The sequence below is a fragment of the Gopherus flavomarginatus genome, chromosome 5 (genome assembly GCF_025201925.1).
Source record: "Gopherus flavomarginatus isolate rGopFla2 chromosome 5, rGopFla2.mat.asm, whole genome shotgun sequence".
In the NCBI taxonomy this organism is placed as follows: Eukaryota; Metazoa; Chordata; order Testudines; family Testudinidae; genus Gopherus; species Gopherus flavomarginatus.
In genome coordinates, this window is record NC_066621.1 from 101,615,002 (window position 1) to 101,640,499 (window position 25,498).

The 25,498-nt window shown below is 40.2% G+C and overlaps 2 protein-coding genes across 4 annotated transcripts in view; one reads left to right on the forward strand and one right to left on the reverse strand.

The window, feature by feature from the left end:
• The window catches only part of CHRM5 (cholinergic receptor muscarinic 5), an 82,604-nt gene extending 65,739 nt beyond the window's left edge, over positions 1-16,865 (reverse strand). For both annotated transcript variants that reach the window (XM_050954836.1, XM_050954835.1), the window contains exon 1: positions 16,158-16,865. The gene's annotated coding sequence lies outside the window, so the exon portion shown is untranslated. The remainder of the gene's footprint in view (positions 1-16,157) is intronic.
• AVEN (apoptosis and caspase activation inhibitor) overlaps positions 1-25,498 on the forward strand; it is a 196,146-nt gene that overhangs the window by 56,929 nt on the left and 113,719 nt on the right. The gene's annotated exons all lie outside the window — the stretch shown is intronic.

Sequence of the window (25,498 nt, forward strand, 5' to 3'; positions counted from 1 at the left end):
ACGCGAACTGGCTGCATGCCCTGCAGCTGGTTCGCTTCCAAACCACGCCAAGGGAACAACTTTACATGCTCATGCTCCACGTTTCACTTCCTCATACACATGTCGCTTCGTGATACCAAGTGGTGGGTCTAGCTATTATCTGTAGAGAGTGAGGAACCCCAGTGTGCCAGCCTCTATTCCACTCTGGTCCCACGGGCAACCGGGGCTATCAGTTGGCAGGTCCTTCATGGAACCGTGAGCACGGGCGTGTACCTGGCGTGGTTCACCCCCATCCCCTGTGCCTGCCCCTTTAGCAGCATGAGGAAGAACCTGGCGCACACCTATCTAGAATGCACCAGTATGCAGCCCCTATTACGGCTCCTCCAGAATCTCCTGTTGAGGTTCTGTCTGCATTTTTCCCCACACTTACGTATATTTGCACACCCTGAGACATCAGCCTCCTCCTGGCCCTGGCCAAAATGGCTATCTACAATACCAGGAGGAGGATGCTGGAGAAGGGGGTGCTCTGTGACTATGGAGCCTATGTCCGTTGCTCTCTGATCTCATGCATCCGGGCAGAGTTCCTCTGGGCAGCGTCTGCTGGCTCCCTAGACAGCTTTGAGGAGCAGTGGGCGCTGTCTGGTGTTCTCTGCTTGGTGTCCTCTTCTGGATCCCTTGTTCTGAACCTGTGACCCCCACTCACATCCCTGTCATTCCTTAGTTGTCCCCTGAATTCAGTTGGGTCCTGGGTCCAGTGGCTTCTCCCGCAAGGCTGGGGGCGGGGCTTTTAGATGCAGATGGGCTCAAGTAGATGGGCCTGCCCGCCTCCTGGAAATTCAGTAAAGCCTCAGTACAGGAGATAATTGCATTACTTGCAATTAAATTGTGAGAGTTGACAACACTAGACTAAAGAAACTTTTTTTAAAAGTAAGAGATTCTGTATAGAAGTGCTTGTTTGATAACAAAAGGAAGTGGGAAGGAAATATGATTTGTTTGACTCTGGCTCATTTTCATCTGTTACTGGCATGTGAATCAGATGACCTTGCTTTGGCAGTGTACACTCACCATCTCAGCACATGAAAGTGTGATGTTTCTGAATTCACTGTTGCTAATGTGGATTGTGAAAACAATAATGTTGTCCTCCACCTCTCACTGCTTCTTTTGAAGGCCTTGGTTGAAAGCTTACCATGACATGCTGTCTTTTATTGCTGAATATCTGTAGACTGCTACCTTGATATAACGCGACCCGATATAACTTGGGTTCGCATACAAGGCGGCAAAGCTCTGACACGCCGCTCTGAGCAGCGTGTTAAGGGTGCCGGGCCAGGCTGGGGCCGAGGGGTTCGATAAGGGGCAGAGGGTCTCAAGGGTGGTCAGGGGCTCTCCCCCCCTCCCAGGGTCTGGGGGGGCAGGAGCTGTGGGAGGGCACTTTTGGGGGCCCCACAGTCCCAGAGTGGCCCGGGGGATTAGTGGAAGATGCTTTAGCCAAACATAGGTGGACCGCGTTATATTGGAGTAGAGGTGTACTTGTACTTAGCTGTGCTGCAGATTTGCATTAGGGTTACCCTAAGGTAAAGCAGTTATAAAGGCCTGGTCTACACTACGACTTTAGGTCGAATTTAGCAGCATTACCCCGATTTAAGCCTGGACCTGTCCATATGATGAAGCCCTTTTTTTTTTGACTTAAAGGGCTCTTTAAATCAATTTCTTTACTCCACCTCCAACGAGGGGATTAGCACTGAAATTGGCCTTGCTGGGTCGAATTTGGGATAGTGTCGATGCAATTAGACGGTATTGGCCTCCGGGAACTATCCCAGAGTGCTCCATTGTGACTGCTCAGGACAACGCTCTCAACTCATATTCACTGGCCAGGTAGACAGGAAGAGGTCCGCGAACTTTTGAATTTCATTTCCTGGTTGGCCAGCGTGTTTGCAGAGCTCATCAGCATGATGGGCACATTGCCAGGGCACATTGCCCGGCCCGTACTTTGTGAGAAGTCTATGACTATGTCCCTCTTATCACCACACTGCCGTTGCCTTCCAACCTGGTTTTGTGCAAAACAATTGTCTGCCATTGCTCTGATGGAGGGAGGGGCGACTGACGACTTGGCTTATAGGGAATTAAAATCAACAAAAGAGGTGGCTTTGAATCAAGGAGAAACACAAACAACTGTCATATAGAATGGTTCCCTCAAGGATTGAACTCAAAACCCTGGGTTTAGCAAGCCGTTGATTTCACAAAACAAATTGGGTCAATTTCTTGTTTTGATCCATCTATCTTTTACATCTTAGGCTGGCAGCAGATGGTGCAGTACGACTGCAAGCCATTGTCATCTCCTGGGTGCTCGGCAGAAGATGCTGCATTACAATTGCTAGCCATCATCATCTCCTGGCTGCTCACCAGAAGATGGTGTAGTACGAGTGCTAGCCATCGTCATCTCCTGGGTGCTCGGTAGAAGAGGGGAATGACCTGGCTGAGTCACTCCCATGTCTGCCCAAGCACCCCAACCGACCTCACAGAGGTCAGCTAAAAGAGCACCCAGGAATATGACGATGATGGCTACCAATCATAATGCACCATCTGCTGCCAAAAAGCAATGAGCTGCTGCTGTGTAGCAATGCAGTCCCACGTCTGCCAGCACCCAGTAGACGTACGGTGACGATGAGTTGAGCAGGCTCCATGCCTGCCGTGGTATGGCATCTGCTCAGGTAACACAGGAAAAAAGGTGTGAAAAATTGTCTGCCCTTGCTTTCACAGAGGGAGGGAGGGAGAGGGGCCTGACGATATGTACCCAGAACCACCCGTGACACTGTTTTAGCCCCATCAGGCATTGGGATCTCAACTGAGAATCCCAATGGGCAGTGGAGACTGCGGGAACTGTGGGATATCTTCTCACAGCTACCCACAGTGCAACGCTCTGGAAGTCGACGCTAGCCTTGATACTGTGGATGCAGTCCGCCGAATTAATGCACTTAGAGCATTTTGTGTGGGGACACACACAATCGACTGTATAAAAACGATTTCTAAAAAACCGACTTCTCTATATATTTGACATAATTTTGTAGTGTAGACATACCCAAAGTGTAGGCAATTAAGGGAGAAGAAATCCAAATCAAGATGGAGTTGTTTGACATAAAGATGACATTGTAACAACTGAGATTTTTATGTTGTGAAACCAGAGGTCATTATTGATGGTGCCAATAGTAAGGACATTTGGACCTGAGACACGTGGTTAGCTTTCCACTGAGGAAATGCTGGTAAAATTGAGCTGCCAAAAAGTTAAGTATTATTGGAAGCTAATAGCCCAGTGGTAATAGAAGAGAAATTGGTTTGATTTTTATTAGTAAATTTAATGCTAGGGAAATGTGCCAGACTGAGTCCTGAAAACAGAAGTCTTTAGTTTATCTCAAGGAAAGGTTTAGCATAGGCATTGTGTGAAGCGTTCCAGACATAGTCTCACAAGTTCCTGATTTCCCACCTGAGAAAAGTGGCAAAGGTTCAAGGAAGTGTACTGAAATGGATGGACTCTTTTTAGGAGAGGTCCCCAAGAGAGGTGGTGATGAGAAACAGCAGTTCTGCCACCACACTCCTCTCTCCTGGAGTTCTATTAGACTCTGTCCTGTCGTGCGCTCCCAGCCCTCTCCCCCGTCGTGGCCACATTTTATATGCATCCACTAGAAGATACAGAGAGATTTGATGGATTCTAATGTCAGCAATATGCAGAGGCTACACATGTATCTGAACTCCACAATATTGAATAACACCACTGACACACGAACTAAACCAGTTGGCTGGCTGAAATCATCACAGATTGAAGGTAGTTATGGCTGAAGCTCAATCTTAGCTAGATGGAAGTTATGCTTGGTAGTCAGAGGAAAAGAGTTCTAAGAGCTTGCAACCATATTGCGCCTCCTTTGTTCAAAGACTGCTATCTGCAACTTCACAAGTCGATCTGAAATGTAGAGTTCTTTTGGATTTCTTACATGGCAGTATGTATGAGCAATGCATTTACCCTTTCCAAGTGGCTGGGGCTCTCTGTCCCATCCTTGAAGATTATAGCGTGGCCTCACTAATGTGTGCCTTCATGTCTGGTCTATAGCAATGCAGTCTGTGTGGGCTTGAATTCAGTGCAGATAATGTGGATTGTGAAACCAATAATGTTGTCCCTGAAATGAATACAATAATGTAGTGCTGAGAACTACAGCAGGTACAGAATGCAGCCACTTGCTTGCGCAGAAGCATGGGTTAGCATAAGCACATTCCCTGCACTGTCTTCCTGTAGAATATTGTGTTTAAATTTTGAGTAGGTCCTTATTTTCAAGTTCCTATGTGACCTGTGTTCAGGATAACTAAAAGAGAGCCTCTGGGTCCTCAACCCCTATCAATGATTCTAGTTTTCCTATGAGACAATCTGCTACAACAGTAAATTTCATCTGTGCAAGAGACAGAATCTTTTTGGGAGCTGGCTCAAGGCTGTGAAACTGACTTTCATGGGAATTTACTCTGAGAAATACCTCAACGTCTTTGCTTTTCCATTCAAATGCTACGCATGCTTCTCTGAACTGATCTTCTGGTATAGTATAGCAGCACATAGCATATCTCTTTTGGGAGAAAATTCCTCTTGTCCCCAAATGTTCCATGCACATAGTAGTCCCCTTGGGTCAAAAGTTGGAGAGGAGCCACGTGTGCAAGGTGCTAGTCGTTTTGTTTAATCTATGTTTGGAAGGTATTCAGGTACCATTGTGATGAGTATGGTATAAAAATAAGAACAGAATGTGCCTCAGTCCTTTCCTAGAGGAACAAACTGGATGTGGGAGGTGAGAGAGAACAGTTCAGTTTCCATGCCAATAAATTCCCCTATCTCTAGTCTGAAAAAAGGTGTCACGTAGTGCCGTTTTTGCTGGCTTTAGGGTGTGGACACTTAGCCCTGTGAACTGGACCTAGACAATCAGACTGTACCAGATGATGACTGTAGTCATTACTGAGCTGGACTTGATTTGAAGCACTAATCTAGAGGTGAAAAGCTCTTTATCCTATTATCATCGAGTCAGCCTCCACTAATTATGATTCTGGTGAAGCTGATGGTGGTTTGCTTTAGGACTTTTGTACAAGGCTTTAAGAACATAAGAATGGCCATGCTGGTTCAGACCAAAGGTACATCTAGTCCAGTATCCTGTATTCTGACAGTGACCAGTGCCAAGTACTTCAGAGGGAGTTAACAGAACAGGTAATCATCAAGTCATCCATCCCTGTTACCCATTCCCAGCTTCTGGCAAACAGAAACCAGCAACATCATCCCTGCCCATCCTGGCTAATAGTCATCAATGGATCTATCCCCCATGAATTTACATAATTCTTTTTTGAATCCTATTATGTTGGCCTTCACAACATCCTCTGGCAAGAGTTCCACAGGTTGACTGTGCGTTGTGTGAAGAAATAATTCCTTTTGTTTGTTCTAAACCTGCTGCCTATTAATTTCATTCAGTGACCCCTCGATCTTGTGTTGTGAGAAGGAATACATAACACTTCCTTATTTACTTTCTCAACAGCAGTCATGATTTTATAGACCTCTACCATATCCCTCATTTGTTGTCTCTTTCCCAAGCTGAAAAGTCCCAGTTTTATTAATCTCTTTTCATATGGAAGCTGTTTCATACTCCTAATCATTTTTGTTGCCCTTTTCTGAACCTTTTCCAATTTCAATATATCTTTTTTGAGATGGGGTGACTACATTGGCAGGTAATATTCAAGATGGGGGCACACCATGGATTTATATAGAGGCAACATGATATTTTCTTTGTTATTATCTATCCCTTTTTTAATGATTCCCAACATTCTGTTAACTTTTTTGACTGCCACTGACATTGAGTGGATGTTTTCAGAGAACTATCCACAATGACTCTAAAATCTTTTTCTGTTTCTTTAAAATAACCTCACAGATTTGACTGTGTGATTTCACACCCTTGCAGGTCTTTTGATTCTTTGTTCAGTTCAGAGAACATTTTTTACTAGATGTTTGTTTTTCTCTTTTTCTCTGGAAGTCTTTAATATGCAGAAGTAGCAGATGTTTTTGAGTTATTGTTTTTGAAAATAATTAATTTAAATTTGCATAACCCTTCTGCTCTGGATTATAAACTCTCTTGATCCTTTCCCTTTTGAAAATATAGGTTTTAAGAACTCTTCAGTGATACTACATTTTTAAAGTAACATAAAGTACGTTCATTCTTTATAGATATTTTGTTGCCCTTGCCATGCACTTTTATCGAATTTACACATCTTATTAAAAGCAAACAGCATAGTAAAGTAACAAAGATCCTTTGATTTTCCTTAAATTTTAAAAATAGTTTGAAATAAAGCAGACATGCAAAGGCATTGATGGATGTTAAAAGTAAGATTTTCAAGTATATATGTCTGATTATGTTGTTTTGGTTTTCATTCTCCACAAGTTAGTGTCAGCAAATCAGATTGTAGTTTTAGATGATCAGTGTCCAAAGGCATATTATAAAATACATAATAAAAATAATCTTACAACCCTCTTTTATGCAAGTAACCCTTATTTACATCAGTAATCCCATTGAAGTCATTGGAACTATTCATATCACTGAGGTTTGCAGAGTCTGACCCGTTGTTTGAGCTATTAACATATGTTTTAATTATTTATGAAACATTTAGAAGACCTCACCAGTTATAGTCACAGGATTTGGAATAGCATTGTTTCCTGATAAGAACAATACGCCAAGTTAAATGCAAAGGATGTTTGATAGAATGAACCTTTGTAGTCACTTGTGTTGCATCTGTGCTTTAAGACAACTTTGGCCTCCCAGCATTTTCCATCAATTGCTAAGAAATATCAGATAATATATTGTATTTCTCTGTCTGATGAGTAGTAAAATCATTTCTGAATTTTAAGCCCTTTAAAGTAAACTTCTCTAGTGCAATGAAAGTTACACCCAGAAGAGAAAATCCAGGCAAGTTTGATGATAAAACCCTGTAGTTTGTCTGATGTGTCCTTCGTATATGGCATTTTCTGCATTTTGTGATCATGCAGTGGAACATCCTTGGTGAAATCTTTCGTGCCTACTGAGGTCTACTCCTGTTAACTTCAATGAGTCAGGATTTCACCTGTGGGTTTATTGTAATGTATGCAGAAGAGTTAAAGGAAGCCCTTAAGCTTAAAATCGAATTTCCTGATGTTTGAGAGTGTAAGTCACAGTCATGGTATTATATCAAAGCAGTATTTGCGTGGAATATATCAAGTTAAAAATAATTTGTATGCTGATTTTTTTTAAGCATATTAACTGTAGTAGAAATGGCCAGTACTGTTGAGGCAGGGTCAACAAGTGAAATCCAGTAAGAAACAAACTTATCTCACTACTGAACTATTCCTTAGGTCTTCAAGATAGTTTGTAAGCTTCTTGGACAGGGACCATATTTTCTGTGTGCTTGTACAGTATCTCTCACAATGGTACTCTGATCAGTGTTCTCTTTTGTCTTAGCCCCTATGTATGGAACTAATGACTGTCAAAGCCCAGTTTAATAGCTATAGCCTTTTTTATGCTAGGAAAATGACCTGTTGCTCACTGCGGGTGTCAGAAAACATTGCTGAATACAGTTTGACTTCCTGTACATACTGGGAAAAAACATGTTCAGCACTATTTCAGAAATGTTGGTAAAACCTATTTCTGAAATGGTGCTGAACACTATTTGTCCTAATCTCTATTTGCAGCTAAACTATGTGAGGCTGAACTGGTTGCTGACAACAGGTATTAGCAACAACAAATTTTCCTACTGTAAACAAGATTTATGAATGCAGCCTCTCCAGCTTCCACTACTTTCCTCTCTTCTGTTAACACCCTTAACTCCCTCTATCCCTTCATTCACACTGTCTTTCTCTTATCATTCATTCCATAGTCCCACATTAATTTTCACCTTCTCTCCTTCACTCATTTGCTTTCCCACCTCCTATTTTCTCCATCCGATACACACCATCCTACTTTTGCTGAATCTGTGTAGGCATGAGAGAATGTGAACAAGAAGGCAAGGGAGAGAAAGAGGAAGTAGCAAATATCTACTGTTGGAGGAGGAAGAACAAGCTAGTCACTTAGAGGAAGATTATCCACAAATATGAGTTAGCTAAATTAGCTTGTGAAAATATAACCTGAAAGCATTAGAATAAAACTTGACTAAAGGCAAAATATTTAACGATATCAAAAGGGCTTGATTGGATTGTGTTTTCTCTTTGTAAGAAAATGTGGCTGTTTATGTGTAGTGTGTGCAGTATTCAATAACTTGCTTGTATTTGTTAATTTTATTTTTGATAGTTTTCTTTTTTGTTGTTCATGTTGTTAATAATAGAGAGTTCCTTAACAAATGTTGGGTTTGCCTTTTCCCAAACCTTTCTACTTGTAAGTATTTTAATGTACTACTTCTTCCTTCTGCTGCAATGATTGTAAAGACTGTATACAAGAGTGTATACGAGCTATAAATCTCCTAGCAATGTTGAAAAATTTGTTCAGTAATGAGAAGCATGAGAATTTATATTCTGTAATTTATCATAAACTAAAAATACGCAAATATCCATGAGGGGCATTTTTAGTCTAAAAAATAGCCAGTGAATAACAGCTATGTAGACGCACAATGACTTTCACCTCATAATTGTTGAATGCCTCAATATGATGAAGGAGGCTCCAGGAAAATAATTTGTTTCTAAATACTTAAAATCATTCCAAATTCTGTTTTCGTGAAGCCAGTTAATTCCACGCTACTGTCAATTTCCAAGATTATAATTCTAAATTGAAAACTAATGCATCCAGCAATAATTAATGAGATTAGTATTTGCTCTACCACAAATGCAACTGGTTGAACAAACTATAATAGAAAGATGCTCTAATATGTTTTTTGGAAACTGCATTACTGTGGCATTGAACAGTTACTGCTGCAAATGTTGTTTCTACGGTGAAAAGGCTTCATTTAATTATGAAAGAAAATCATAATAAGTTAAACAGGGTGAATTTAACATGGACGAGATGTTTTGGTGGCAATGGTAGAATACTTCCACACTGTCAATCAAGGAAAGGTGATGTCCACAGAATGACAGCAAGGATGATTTATATAATTTACATGACCACGGGTAAAGCAGTTGTTGAACTCCTTACTAAGGGGATTGAGTATAGGCATTTTAGAAACTGATTTTCCCCCTAGAGTCTTACCATTTTTTATTTTAATCCTGATAACATGGCATGACTAAATCCATAAGCGTTGTTGTACTCTTGCAACAGATTTTTTTTTTAAAATTTCATTCATTTATGTTGTTTGTTAGATCTGGTGAAGTATTCATAGCAACCAGGTTTTTTGGATGCAATGGCTGCACTGTAAGTTGGCAAAACTTCTGTGAAATAGTGTCAATTTTGTTAAAAGTATAGTATTTCCATCAGGAGGAGTAGGGCAAATTTGAGCAGGTACCAGTGTCACAAGCGTGAGAGCCCAGAACAACCTAGCTTCTATTCCTATCTCAAATCCTGACAGGTTTTAATAATACTTTGGACATATTATAGTATTCCACAAACAGTTGGCCAGATTCTCCTCTCAGTTACATGGTGTACACCAAGAATAACTTTAATGAAGTCAATAAAATTAAAATGGTCCATAGATTATAAAGACAAAGGGAACCATTGTGACTGCCTAGTTTGACTTCCTGACAACACAGGGCATAGGACTTCCCTGAAATAATTACTGTTTGAACTAGAGCATATCTTTTAGAAAAACATCTACCACAAGCCGTAGCAAGTTGTTCTAATGGTTAATTACTCTCACTGTTAAAAATCTGTATCTTATTTCTAGTCTAAATGTGTCTAGCTTAAACTCCCAGACACTGGATGTTGCCATACCTTTGTCTGCTAGATTGAAGAGCCCTCTATTATCAAATTTCTGTTCCCTGTAAGTGTTTTATACACTGAAATCAAGTCACATCTTAACCTTCTCTATCATAATCAAGATAGATTGAGCGCCTTGACTTTTTCACTGTAAGGCATGATTTCCAACCCTTCAATCCTCTTCTCTAAACCTCCTCCAGTTTTTTAACATCCTTCTTGAATTGTGGACACCAGAACTGGATTCACTACTCCAGTAGTGGTCATACTAGTGCCCAAAAGAGAGGTAAAATAATCTCTCTGCTCCTATCAATATTCACTTGTTTATACATATGCAAACTTGATCAGTAATGTCTTATCTTTTCTTGCAGGTCATTGATAAAACTATTATATCGCATACGGTTATGAATGGATCCCTGTGGGACTCCTCTAGAAACACAATGATGATTCTCCAGTTACAATTATATTTTGAGATCTATCCATTATCCAGGTTTTAATCCATTTTATATGTGCTGTGTGGATTTTGTAATCATTCTATTTTTTTAATCAAAATGTCATCTGGTACCCTGTCAGATGCCTTACAGAAGTCTGTTTATGACTTGCACTATTACCTTTATCAACCAAATTTATAATCTTATGAAAAAAAATCAAGTTAGTTTGACAAAATCTATTTTCCATAAACCCATGGTTGAAGGGCATTCATTATATTACCCTCATTTAATTCTTTATTAATTGAGTTTAATGTTAGCCATTCCACTCTTTTCCCTGCAATTGATGTCAGGCTGGAAGACCTGTAACTAGCTGGGTGATCTCATTTACCCTTTTTAAATACTGAAACAATACTAGCTCCTTCCTGTCCTCTGGAAGTTCCCCAGTGTTCCAAGATTTATTGAAAATAAACATTAAGGGTCCGGATTGCTCCTGAGCCAGTTCTTTTAAACATCTTGGGTGCAAGTTATTTCATCTGGACCTGCTGATTTAAAAATGTCTAACTTTAGTAACTGCTATTTAACATCATTCAGAGTTACTGTTGGAATGGAAAGATCCTCCTGACATTCTGTTCCAGTTAGCGTTATATTGATGTCAAACTCTGGTGGAAGGAGAATAATTATGACCAACGACCTCCCTGTGAAATAGGCAAGTAACATTGTTCCATATTTGACAGACAGGGAATTTGAGGCTCAGAGTGGGTAAGTGCCTTGCTCAAAGTGACAGTTTTGAAATCAGGATTATACAGGGCCGGTGCAAGGATGTTTCGTGCCCTAGGCGAAACTTCCACCTTGCACCCTCCCCTCCCCCGCGCCCCTGCCCTGAGGCTCCCCCCCCACGGCAGCTCCCCCCCTCCGCCCTGAGGCGCCTCCTTGCTGCAGCTCCCCACCCCCCCTCCCCCCCGCCCTGAGGCACCCACCCCCGCCCCAGCTCACTCCTGCTCCGGGCACGAGCACCCCGAGCAAGCTGTGGCTGCTTTACTTCTCCCACTTCCCAGGCTTGCGGCGCCAGTCAGCTTAGGCACCACAAGCCTGGGAGGCAGGAGAAGTGAGGCAGCCATTGTGTGCTTGGGGAGGAGGCGGGGCAGGGGTGAGCTGGGGCGGGGAGTTCCCCTGCATGCTGCCCTCCCCCCTTACTTGCTGCAGGCGGCCCCCCCCCTGCACTCCCCTGCCCCAGCTCCCTCCGCCTAAGTGCCGGCAGCAACTGGGGTGGCTGAAGATCCGGCTGCCACGGTCGCTGCCGAAGAAAATGGAGCCCCCCAAATCCTAGTGCCCTAGGCGACCGCCTCGGTCACCTAAATGGTTGCACCGGCCCTGGGATTATAACCCAGGTTTTCTGATTTCCAGTTCATGCCTAATCCACGAGACTACAATGTGCCCTAGAGCAATGATTTAACATTTGTGACTCCTTTGTAAAATGGTGGTAATGATATTTGCCAGAGGCAAAAGGAAAATAAAAATGTTTTAAAAGTACACTGACAAGTATGTGTAGCACCCTGCCAAATTCACAGCCGTGAAAAACGCGTCATGGACCGTGAAATCTAGTCTTGTGTGTACTTTTATACATATTTCACAGGGGAAACCAGCATTTCTCAAACTGAGGGTCCCGACTCAAAAAGGGGTTGCAGGGGGGGGGGTCCAAGGTTATTGTACGGGGATTGTGTTATTGCCACCCTTATTTCTGCACTGTCTTCAGTGGTCAGAGAGTGGTGGCTGCTGACCGAGGGCCCAGCTCTGAAGGCAGCAGCACAGAAGTAAGGGTAACAATAGCATACCATGCCATCCTTACTTCTGTGCTGCTGCTGCCAGTCGTGCTGCCTTCCGAGCTGGGCTCCCGGCCAGCAGCTGCTGCTCTCTGGCCACTCAGCTCTGAAGATAGGGCCACCGCCAGCAGCAGCGCAGAAGTAAATGTGGCAATACCATGACCCCCCCCCTACAAAAACCTTATGACCCCTGCCACTACCCCCTTTTGGGTCACAAACCCAACAGTTACACCACCATCACATTTCAGATTTAAATATATGAAATCATGACATTTTATGATTTTTAAAATCCTCTGACTGTGAAATTGACAAAAATGCACTGTCAATTTGGTAGGGCCCTAAGTATGTGGATAGATATGTATTATTATCCTGTTTTGCATATGGGGAAATTGAAAGAGAGATTAAGTGATTTTCAGGGTGTCATTGTGACCTTCTTAATAACTGGGGTTCTAATCCTTATTATGTCTGTGATTTCCTGTTTGACCCTCTGATAGGGAAACCGAGGATATCTCTTAGATTGGCAAAATATTTCCCTACCTCATAGTAATAGGTGTGAGGCCTGGTAAAAATAATGTTTACAGAGTGCAAAGTAAGTGCAGTTTCAGTCAATAAAAGAAGTAGCAGAGGTAAGAATAGAATTCAGGATTTTAGGCTTCCATGTTTTTGTTCATTCATCTGTGCCATAAGGTCTCTAGGAAGATGACCCTGACTTCTCTTACGTCTTGCAACTTTATATGCAAGGGCTTTTTCCCCTCCATTTTTGCATGATTCCCTACAAAAAATGTTCACGTTTTGGGGGGCGAGGGAGGAGAGGGGACCTTTTTTACGGATTTCAACCAACTCTATTAGTGCTTTTTCTGACAATGTACATCTAGAGTGCAAATTGTTATCATAGTGCCTGAGCACTAGTTACCTCATTACAATAACTCTCTCTGTAGAAATAAATGTATTTAAGTGGCCAGGGGGGAAATGGATATGTTATGGAAAATCTCTCTGTATTGGACTATATAATTCAAGGTTAAATGCACATATATGGCTAGTAATTAGAGCACAGGATTGGATGGCAATGCTGCTGAGTTCTGTTCCTGCCTCTGCCACAGGCTTACTAAGTGACCTTGGGCCAACCACTTAGCTGCTCTCAGTCTAAAATTGATATAATACTTAACTACTGCACAAAGGAAATTTTGAGATCTACTGGTCTGTAAAGTGTTTTGTGATTCTTGGATAAAGGGCATTCTAGAAGTGCAAAATATTATTATATTGTTAACGCATTGCTTTCAGTTTAGATACTCTATCATAGTAACTCAGAAAACAAATCACAGTTGTTTTTTCAAGAGAAGGTTGTGTTTGCTTCTCATGGCCTTACTCTTTTTATACTGAAACTTGATAGTGGATCGTTAACAATTCAAATGCATTAGTTGAATGACATGCAAGTTTATTTCTGGTGTCTCTGGAGATGAGAGAGAGGCTTCAGCAATTCAGTATCATAATTAAAATTTTAAAGAGGAATAATCCAATGAAATGAAAAATTACTGCTGTTTGGTGATTTAAAATGAAAATTATTTTAGGTTGTGTGAATAAATAATTTCTGAAATGTCTGTCTGTTCTTTAAATAAATTTATACAGGTACATTACATCTGACTTTATAGTCTGCTTTTACACTTTCCATATTTTCTAAGTCAAAGAACATGAGAAGCTTAGATATGTAAGACTGCATTCAAAGGTCTCTAAAGGGGGAATTTTTGCATAGAATTTTGGAAGCTACATAGAAATCTAAAATTGGCTATTTTTAAGTTTTCAGAAGTAGGCTTCCTTTTCTACAAGGAGGGTTTGGTTGCTCATAAACTATTTTTTTTTCTTTTTAAACATGAGTACTATATGCAGGGCTTAAAAATAATTACATGCCCACTTGCTCATGTTTAGTAGTAAACTTTCTGGGGCAAGAACCGTCAGCTTCTGCAGAATGAGAACTTTAATTTAAACAACAAGAACAATAACATCCAAAATACAAAATGTTTCTAGCCCTTTGACTGTAAAGAAAGCCTTTCAAATGTTAACAGTGCATCACTGTCTTCCAGAATCTGTGGACAAATAGCTACATTGCATCTGCTGTTTCTCAGAGTTTTACCAAGCTGCAGCAGTCTTTGTCAGTGTTACTGCTGTCTCAGGATTCTGAATATGTGCTATGAAAACCAGCAATTAGGTCAATTTCACTTCTTCTATTGCTCAAAGCTTTTCTAAGCAGCAGAAGTAGCATCTGGAGCTATTCATTAGGGAAGAGGGCAGAAATTGGGAGAGAGGTAAAGTAGTGCCAATACCCCCAGCAGCAGCAAGAAGGCTGAGGGAAGAGTACAGTAGCAGTATGGTTCTGTTGAAACCCTCCATACCTGCCAAGGCAGCCAGGACACCAGAAGAGGGATAGAGTAATACAAATCTCCACCTGCTGTAAGCAGCCAGGATACTCTGGGATGCTGGGGGTAAAAGAACAAATAGAGTGGGAGGAGCTTCAAATTTATAAGACACCCGCTAGCTAGAGGGTGACATGAAAGATGAATCCCCCAAGCAGGCTTCAGGCTCAGCTCCCTGGTAGGAATTCCAACGGGGTTGGCTTCTCACTTGACAGTTGTCTCTGTATAGTGGGAACCCACATATTTTTGGCACTTCATTGTATCAGTCTTTGGCTAGTAGGTTTAGTCTTCTGGCAATTAGGTGTTTGGCAGAATTTCCAAGTCCTTTTATGTATGTGAGTTGAAGTTTCTATGATTGGGTGGATGGATGGTTGTTTTATGTTTGATGGGTAGAGGAACAGGCAAGAGAAGGGGAGAAATTATTTGAATAAGATAGAAAAGAGCAGGAAGAAGAAAGGAGAGCCCACATACTGAGGGGGCCGTGGAGGAAAGGATGAGAGAAATACAAACAGGGAGAGAAGGAATAGAAGAAACATATATTAAAAGCAATGCAAGAAAACAGACATTCTCTCTTCTAGGAAAGAAAAGTATGTTGAAACCAGTGAGGAACAGAGGGTAGAATAACAATAAGATATCTGTAGTTAGGTACATTTTAAAAGACATATTAAATAGAAAAATGACTAACAATGTTCCAGTAAAATATAGTGTGTATATATATAGCACACAACTGTTTTATTGTTTTTAAATTCCGGGGATGTGACTTTGTTCATGTGGCAGCATTGGTATCCTTCATTATGGCTAGTAAGCTTAGTGTTTGGACTAGTAGATGTTGGGTATATTTTATTTTTCAAACCCTGTCAGATGATAGAATCTCTCAGTGTGAAGTGATTCACAGGATATTTTTAAGTTGGACCAATGACAATTTCAATTGTGTGCTATGGCTACCCACACCCTTTGGCTTATACAGTTGTGATCTGAGTTAAAGCAATTTAGGTACAAGATGTTTGTTTTTTTGTTTTTTTTTTTCCCCTGTAGCTCTGAGCCCCTTGTGTTCAACCATTGTATTGTAAATATATACATTATACCTTTTTGCTATTAACACCGTGCTATTACCTCATTGTACTATAGTTTGCCTTTTATGAAAGGCTGGAACTGACACTACCAGATTTAGTTGAGATACTATTTTTGTAAATGGGGATTTATTTTCCTGTAATAAAATATCTTTTAAAATTTGATGCCACCATTGTGTAAAATGCTCTTTGCTTTAGTAGATTGACTTAGATAATGAAGTACAGAAAATCTGTTTTGCAAATAGTAACAGAAGCATGGCTTATGAATGTGTTCTTTGCATATATTTTCCTAACTATTAAATAAAAAGCAATGTGAAGGATTTAAATCTTAGTAAACAATTCCAGGACAAACACAGAGAAGGACATTAATAAGATTATTTGGAAAAAATAATTATGCAAAAGAGATCAGGTATTTGTACAGTGCAGGAAATTTAACGGGGCAAAATATTTACCTGAGAAGGTTTGAACGTATCAGTGTAAAGGTTATACTTAACTGAAAATACTGATTTATTGTCTGTAAAATCATGGTAATATTATTGTAAAGCAAAGGTGTAAAGTAGTATATGAAATAAAAACTTACCTGGAGATATTTGATTGAATCTCATTGATTGAAGCTTATTTTTCTGTGGTCTGTCTGAATATATGGAAAGACACTCACTAGGTAGGAAGCTTTTCTATTTAAGTGCATTCTTCTCCCGTGTCTTGTGATTTCTTTCTCCACAGCATCTTTATTCGTTGCTGCTGCTTTGTTTTGTGATAGTGGTTGTTTCTAATTTATTCTCAGACATCCTGAATACTTGATTGGATTCTATATGCAGCATTTTAGGTTATTCTGTTCTTTCAAGTTGCCAGAAAGGGAGCTCTGAACTTCACATCTCTTCAAACAATAGAGGCAGAGGAACGTACCCCAGATAACTCAGGTATTCAGTACTTATTAAAAATTGATTAAAAGCTTTAGCATCCAGTAAATCCCATCTGTTTTCTGTAGATGATTCCAACAGTGAAAAGTTCTTGTTTTCCTATAAATTCAGTAGCTTCCACATTGTATGTTGCTTTGAAAAACAATAATACAAGATCAGTGGACTTCAGGTTTTGTCTTAACTTTTCACCCATGCTTCAGCCTCACATTTATAAGGGATGATGAAGGGTCTGCTCCTCTGTGCTTCTAATGCTTCTGTCAGACACAGATGTGAAATGCTGTTTTTGAACAGGAGAAAAAAAATCCCGAAGGGTGTAGTGTTTTGTCATATCTCGGGACAGTGAGCATGCATGGCATCAATGAGTAGCTGATATGAGCTATGCAAACCTGGCACTGAACTGACAAGATGACGCTTTCATACATAAGAAACCTATTAATTATTTCTTCTGATGGATAGCAGTGTATACTAGAAGAAAAAAAGCAGCAGATTATAATATTAGGTTTGATAGGTGCTCTCTGTTTGAACAGCTTGTCATCAAGACATGAATCCAGGAAAAGACTGCTGCTTTTGGGTGTGATCAGGTAGAATGGACTGTGGTTGTTCTGACACAGTAAGTGACGTATGTGGGGTAGAGTGACCAGACAGCAAGTGTGAAAAATCGGGAAGGGTGTGGGGGGTAATAGGCTCCAAGTATCAGGACTGTCCTATCAAATTGGGACATCTGGTCACCCTAATGTGGGGGTAAAAGCTCCCTTCAGATTAAGGCCTCTTTATTGCTATCTGGAATCAAAGATTAATAATCCAAAAAGAGACATTTATAGAAAATTCTGGTTTTGTTTCAGTCTGCTTAATATTTGTGGATCTGGCCATAGTCTTGCAGTTTGTTTCATTTACAACTTCGTTGTGCAGATTCAGCCTACACACTTGCTCTGTGTTTTCTCCATTGAACAAATAATTTTAAAACATTGTTTTTCTTATCTTAATTTTTGTTTTCATTCATTACTGAAGAAGGCACTTGCATGTGAAAAAGATACTGTTTCAGACTTGTTACTCATTTTTGTTGGTTGAGACAATGGCTTTCTGACTCTCACAAATCCTTTTTTTAATTAGGTGTTAATTTCAAACATTGTTCTCCTTTTAATGTCAGTTGAATAATTGCTCTCTTCAGATTAATATGCCTCTTCATACAAATTAAATAATGTATTTTTAAAAATATATTTAACATAGCATAAACCCTCCCATCAAAAAATCTGTCCTTAAAGATTACAGGGTAAAGTCTTCATTCCTTGCACCCACGTATTTCCGTTAATGCTAATAGAAAACCTGTACGTGTATTGTGGGGAAAATCTTAATTTAAAGCTTGAAGGGAAGAGGAGTGAGGAAGAGAGACTATAAAAATAAGCCTGTGTGTATTGGCAGTCCATCATATGTACGGGGAACAACTTTCAGAACTTGCTCCAATCCTGCTTCAGCTGTATGAGCAAGCTCATCTTCATTCTGCTTGTTGCATTTGTTAAGCTAATAATTTATGAGAGCATCTGGCTGGGTCCCTTGGTTCATCCAGTCAGTTAATGATGAATGCAGTTAGTACAAACCCTGTGTCCCATTATAAGGCCCTGTCAAGTTCACGTCCGTGAAAAACATGTCATGGACCATGAAATGTGATCTTGTGTGTACTTTTACCCTATACAATACAGATTTCACAGGAAAACCAGTGTCTCTCAAACTGGGGGTCCTGACTGAAAGAGGGGTTGCAAGGTTATTGTAGGGGGGTCGTGTTATTGCCACCCTTACTTCTGCACTGCCTTCAGTGGTCAGAGAGTGGTGGCTGCTGGCCGAGGGCCCAGCTCTGAAGGCAGCAGCACAGAAGTAAGGGTAGCTATGCCATCCTTACTTCTGTGCTGCTGCTGATGGTGGAGCTGCCTTCCGAGCTACAAAAATCTTGCAATCCCTGCCACTATCCCCTTTTGGGTCACAACCTCTACAGTTACACCGCCATCGCATTTCAGATTTAAATATCTGAAATAATGAAATTTATGATTTTTAAAATCCTCTGACTGTGAAATTGACCAAAATGCACCGTGAATTTGGTAGGGACCTACTCAAACATATTTCCAAATGGCCCTGCGACACCATGGGCCCTAAGCCCAGAGTTATGCTTCCTAGCTGCTGTCCAAATCCAGCCCAGCGAATAATAGCTGTAGTTGCAAATCTAGTCAGTTCTGTTGCCCTGTAACTGAAGGAGTCTGAGCTGTCCATGGTACAGTGCATATGTGATGTAAAATTCAGTACTGGAATTTGACGTCCAGGCAGGTTTTCAGGAGTAGTATGGAGACTGCCTATTTCATAGTTCCTTTATCATCCTATCTGGAAGTTTTACCTGGAATTTATATCCTACTCTGAAATGAAGAGGCTCTAAATTGGTTAGGATGTGACCTTTCGAAGATCAAATTCCTGCAAAATATTGGAACCTGATGAGAGGCCATCCATTTGTGTACAGAAATAAATATGCCTCTGTATCTTACGTGTATGGCTGGGTAATTTTGCAAAGGACAAAGAAAGCATGCTAGTGACTGTCCTGTGATTATTTTATTTGTGTGTGTACATGCACAATGGCACTTTTTGTCTTTAAAGATCTAAACCATCTATATCTGTAGACTATATATGTACACCATCAGTGAAATGCAGCCATCTCAGAAATGGTGGTTAACATGAAACTTTTGCACAATGGTGTAATAATGGTAAAGGTAAAACTACCACTATGCACAAAGTGCCATAGGAGTCTAAGGTAAGCAATTCATGGAGGCAAGAAAGTTCAAACTCTTAAGCACAAATTTTGTCTGAAATCACTGTAGTAACTGTAGTGACTGAATGCCTGTTATCTCACTATGAACCATCCAGTATACAGAGGGTGATGAATTCTTGGTCAGACCTGGCTGTCATGTCAACTTTGAGCAGAAAGAAAACCTGGTGAAGTGCTCTGTAATGGTAGGTGATGTCAATCTCCATGTAGCTGTTGTTACACTTAAACCATTAATCTGGTCCTTCGCTTTTGGCCATTCGCTGAGTGTTGAGCATTAGCACCCTTAAAGAAAAAAAGAAAAACTTATTAAAACCCACACAACGTTTTCTCCTCATGTTCCACCCTACCTAAAACCGTCATAGACTAAAGTAACAGGGAATTTTCATTGAGTATATTAGGGGCTAGACTCTCCTCGTGTAATAATATCTTGAGGCTGTCTACATGAAAATTAAGCAATGTATGAGCTATACAGTTATTCAGGTTAAGGGGGATGACAAACTTTAAAATAAATGTTGCATGAGAAGTAGGAAATCACTGAAGTTGAAATCACCCTTACGTAAAATTCATAGCTATTGATGGTAAATAATGTGTGCATAAGGCCTCTCATCTTTGGTCCTGTTCAGTTTAAAAATCCAGTTGTTACTCCCTCCCATGTGTTGCTGGAGGCCATGACTAGCTTGTGTGTGAGGGCCACATGTTTAATGCTCTGGAAAACAGGTTTTCCAAGAGTAACTTGTCAGTAAAACAATTTTAATATTAAATGTTACTGATAATTAGAGCTATAAGAGGTTGGGTGAACATTAGTTAATGTCAACAGGAAGGGTGAGAATCTCAAAGAAGAAAAAAACATTTAGATGTGCTCTGTAGGTCTATCCCTTCTTCCTTCTTTCTTTTTCTTTTTTTCCTTTCCCAAATCCTTAAACCTTTATTCACTTCCTCATCCCACTAAAAACAAACAAACAAACAAAAAGTCCCATTCTTAACCTATGACTAAATTTTGTCATTCTGTTTCTGCAGTTCTGTCTGATTTCTTGTTTGGTGCAGCTTAATACTTCAGTGGTGACTTTTTGGGGGGAAGGGATATATTCACCACAATTTAAATCTCTAAAGAACTCCCTGTCTTTTTGCAGCAAATGTTGTAATTGTTTCAGTTCCTTTGTCTTCCAAGAGTAGTATCTGCTTGTGTGAACAAAATTATTTCTCTCATTCAATTCTCTAGCCCTTCCTTTTGTAGTTTCTGGTTTTGTTGCTGCTATGCAGTAATTAATTATTCACTATTGCAATTGAAATACTTCTGTGCTGTGAATGGAATATGTGTTTGTTTAAATTGAATCCAGCTGTAAAATTTTCAGTGATTGATTTAGAATTTTGTACATTATATTGTTTGTCTATAAGAATCATCAATAAATGTCTTAAAAAATGAAGGAAGTCTTCAAAAATTAAAAGCTTTGTAATCAACCAGACATTAGATTAACATTAGATCATTTTAGTTTAATTGTTTTGTGTGGGATTAAAGAGCATGAACTCTTTATTCTTAGAGGACTTCCTAATGAAAATTTGAAAGGAAAAAGCTACATATGGCTAGTCTATACTACTGCACATTGGTGCACCTGCATTGGTGTAGCTGTGCTGCTGTAGTGCATCTGGCGAAGCATTCTCCCATCAGCATAATTACTCCACCTGAATGAGAGGCAGAAGCTGTGACACTGCTATAAGTCCATGTGATTTACGTCACTCAAAGGGTGGCTTTTACACATACCTTAATGACGTAAGTTACATCAACTTAAGCGGTAGCGTAGACAAGCCCTTACTCTCAGTGAGAGTGGAAACATCATTCTCCCATATAATAGAATAAGAAAGCACCCTATAAAATGAGTCTTCCCTGTTCTCTGAGAAACATGGATTAGAATAGCCAATAGCCTCTGACTAGAAGCAGATGTACAATTATTTTTAGGTGGAAGGAAGCCATTGTTTGCAGTGGAAAAGTGTTGGTGTGCCAAGGGGGAGACTCTCTTACTTTGTCAAAATCCCGAGGACTGTCACCTTCTTGAGTTTCTTCTCGGGCTTTGCATATGGCAGTCCAGTTTAAAAATACAAGGAGCTTTCATTTCAAATCCTTTGAGAACTGAGACAAAATAGTTTGTGATTTTTTTCAAGTATATACCTGGTTAAAATTTTACTAATTTGGGAAAATGGTTTAAAGTTATTTAATGTTAATTATGGCTTTATGTTATTTGAAGGATTCTGACCTTTGATGCTACAAATATTTGCTGAGAGTCTACCCAATGAGATGGCAAGTGGGGATTTGTGCAATTAGGATTAAAAAATTCTTTAGAGGAAGTTGGAGAATTTTTATTGAATTAAACTACAAATTGATTGAAATGTGATATAATGATGTTTTAGTAATCCAATTTTGAATATTTTTATATTCGGTTTAATTGTACATTAACTATGCATTTTCATTTATATGTTAAAACTGTGACCATCCCTTTTCAGTGACTGATGTTAAAGGTAAGTGGTGAGCTTTTTGAATATATAGGGGGAAAATAATGAATGTTTCACCAATATTTGAATTTCAGGTACATTTGGCTATTTTTGAGTAATTTAGTATTTGTGAGCCTTTGAAACTGGTCTGCATGATTTGGTTAAATACATAGTAGAATATGCATATTCTACTGAGCAATGTAATCCATTCAAGCTTGAATATCAATGCAAGATACATTAAAATAATGCATAACTGTCATTTGTTCAGTTGTGATATCTGTTGAATATTTTTGGATACTGGATAGAGGCAGTTACACTAATGTTTTATGAAACCCAAACACAAGCCAAAATTTATAGAATTTTGTATTAACAGATATTGTTTAACCAACTCTGTTTTATATACTCTTTTAGCTGAGAAGATAACCTTGCGCTTATTATTGTCTTGTATTTTAGACAGGGAAAAACATCCAGTAAGTCTGACTTGTTTCTTTTTTATTAGGAAAATACTAGACTTCAGTAGTTCATTATAGGGATATGATAGTGGTGAGATTGCTGCTACAAATTTTTGTAAGATTTCTGGTGTGTGTGTGTGTGTGTGTGTGTGTGTGTGTGTGTGTGTGTGTGTGTGATCTTCCATTCTAAGCCTGACAATTCTAGTTGCCATAACAACTTGATTATAGCAGAGCATTTGCTGCTGTAGTTAAGGTTGTGTCAGCACTTCCATTATAAGCTGCTGTTTTCAGGAATTTTAATTCATTCACACTCCTCAGAAAATGGCAGGTAGCATCATGCCTGTATAACAAATTTTATTTTATGCAAAGCCTTTTCGTTACTTCTTAAAAACATTGAGTAACTGTATTAAGTACAAGATAGGCTTATTGTTTTGAATGTTTTTTTCTATTTGTTGTTTTTCTACAGCAACAAACTTTGGTTAAAATATTGGCCATTTCCAGTGTCCCTGGGGCCTGAGAGTGAGCAAGTTCGGTTGCTCTTCCACAATCTATATACATACATAGATACATGAGTTTAAGGCCATAAGGGACCATTAGATCAGGGGTTTTCATGACATTTTTTGGTGGCTTCAGATTATGGCCACCAACTCTTGCTAGTGGCCGCTCTGACAAATTTTCCTGAAATACTTAATTAACTTTAGGAAAAAATATGCACATATACCTGTCCAAAGCATTGCAATTTTTTTGAAGACTCAATAATAAAAATAATGTACCATTATATTTTGGTGCCCCTCGTCCCCCACTGCCTCCTGGGTTCCCCATTGCCCCCTCCCTCCCACTTCCAGGCCTTGTTGTTTACCCCCCTTACCCTGAGCTCCTTTCCATGGCCTCGCAGTTCAGGCTCATCCTGCTTCTTGCCTCTTGACCATGGCGCCTGATAAGGCTCACCCTACTGAAGCCCAGAGCCAGAGCCCCAAGGCTGGAGCCGGTGGTGGGGGAAAGGGCTGAAGCCTGGAGCCCATCACCGGAGCCTCACTACCCGAGGTGACTGAAGCTTAGAGTCCTGCAGCTGAAGCTGGGTGGAGGGAGACGGGGTTTGAAGCCTGCCCCCAGAGTCCCGTGGCTGAAGCCAGGAGGAAGAGAGGCTGAAGTCTGCCCCTGGACTCCTGCAGTTGAAGCCCGTCCTTGGAGCCCCAGGCACTGCACGGAGGGGCTGCTGCTTTGCACCCTCCTCCATCTCTAACCAGGAGGCTGTCATAGATGCAGGAAAAAATCCTGGTGGCCTCATTTGAGAAACACTGCATTAGATCATATAGTCTGATCTTGTGTGCAGCACAGGTGAGAGAATTTCACCTGTTACCCTTTTAATGAGCCAAATCACTTATGTTTGGCTAAAGCATCTTCCATTTGACATGTCTGAATTTGGAGACATCAAAAATAGAGACTCCACCACTCCCCTTGGGACATTATTCATTCCACTGGTTAATCACTCTCACTGATAAATTTGTGCCTCATTTCTATTTGAATTTGTTTGGTTTTAACTTCCAGCCATTGATTCTTGTTCTGACTTTCTCCTCTACATTAGAAAGCCCTCTAGCACTCGTCTGGTCTCCATGTGAAGGTACCTATACGCTGTAACCAAATCACCCCTTGATATTTTTTGATTAACTCACTGTCAGGCATTTTCTCCAGCCCTCGAATAATTTATGTCTCTCTCTTCTGCACCTTCTCACATTATTCAAAACCCTTTTTAAAATGTGGACACCAGAATTGGACATAGTATTCCAGTACTGGTCTAAAGTGGACTGAGAGAGGTCATCAAGTCCATTCCCGTGCACCAAGGCAGGACTAAGTATTCTCTAGACCATCCCTCACAGGTATTTGTCCAACTTCTTATTTAAAACCTCCAGGATAATGATTCCACAGCCTCCCTGGGCAACCTGTTTCAGTGCTTAATAATAACAATACCTGTATTTTTTTATATCATGCATTTCATCAGTAGATCTCAAAGCTTTTAATATGTTTGTCCTCCCGCACCCCTGGAAGTCAGGGCAGTGCTATTATCCTTATTTTACAGATGGGGAACTGAGGCACAGAGAGGCCAAGTGACTTGTCAAAAGTCGCACAAAGAGTCTATGGCAGAGCAGGGAATTGAACCCAGGATCTCCCAAGCTCAGACCAGAACCTTGAACACTGCACCATCCTCCTCCTTCTATTTATCTACCTGTATAGTTATAAAGGGTTTCCTAATAGCTAACTTCAATCTTTCTTGCTGCTGATTAAGCCCATTACTTCTCATCCTGCTGTCAGTGGACACGGAGAACAACTGATCATTGTTTTTTTTATAACAGCCCTTCACAAAATTGAAGCCTGTTTTCAGGTCTCACCTCAGTCTTCTTTTCTCAAGACAAAACATGCCCAGATTTTTAACCTTTCCTCATAGCTCAGTTCTTCTAAACCTTTTATTGTTTTAATTGCTCTCCTCTGGAGTCTTTCCCATTTGTCCATATCTTTCCTGAAGTATGGTACCCAGAACTGGTCACAGTGCTCCAGCTGAGTCGTCACCAGTGCTGAGTAGAAGGGAGAATTAACTCCTTTTTCTTACATTTGACACTCCTATTAATACATCCCAGAATTATATTACACTTTTTTCACAGCCAAATCATGTTGGCACATATTACATTTGTGATCCACTGTACTCTCCAGATCTTTCTGCTGCACTCCCACATAGCGAGGTATTCCTCATTTTGTAGCTGAGCTGTATGCATGGATATAAGATCCTGTATGTACAGATAAAATCACCTCCTTGCTCCTGCTCACTACTCCCATTTATACATGCAGTGATGGCATTAGCTCTTTTTGCCTCGGCATTATGCTGGGAGCCCATGTTCAATTGATAGTCTACTATGACCCCTAAATTCTTTTCAGTCACTGCTTTCCAGGTTACAGTCCCCCAGTTGGTAAGCCATGGGCTGCATTCCTTGGTCCTAGATGTGTAACTTTGCATTTGTCTATGTTAAGTGATATCATTTTATTATGGGGTTTACAGTAATATTGTGTTTCCTAATGTAAGAAACTGTAAACCAGTTTCCAGCCTGGCATAATAATAGAAAAAAACTGTTTCAGTAATTAAAAATTGTTTGTATGTTAGAATCTCTTTGATAAACCATTATTAAAGCAGCTTAAAATTGTTTTATAGGTTCTTGCATTAGAGAGCCACAAGTCTCGTCCCACAAATGCCATTACTTTTTATTTAGGTGAG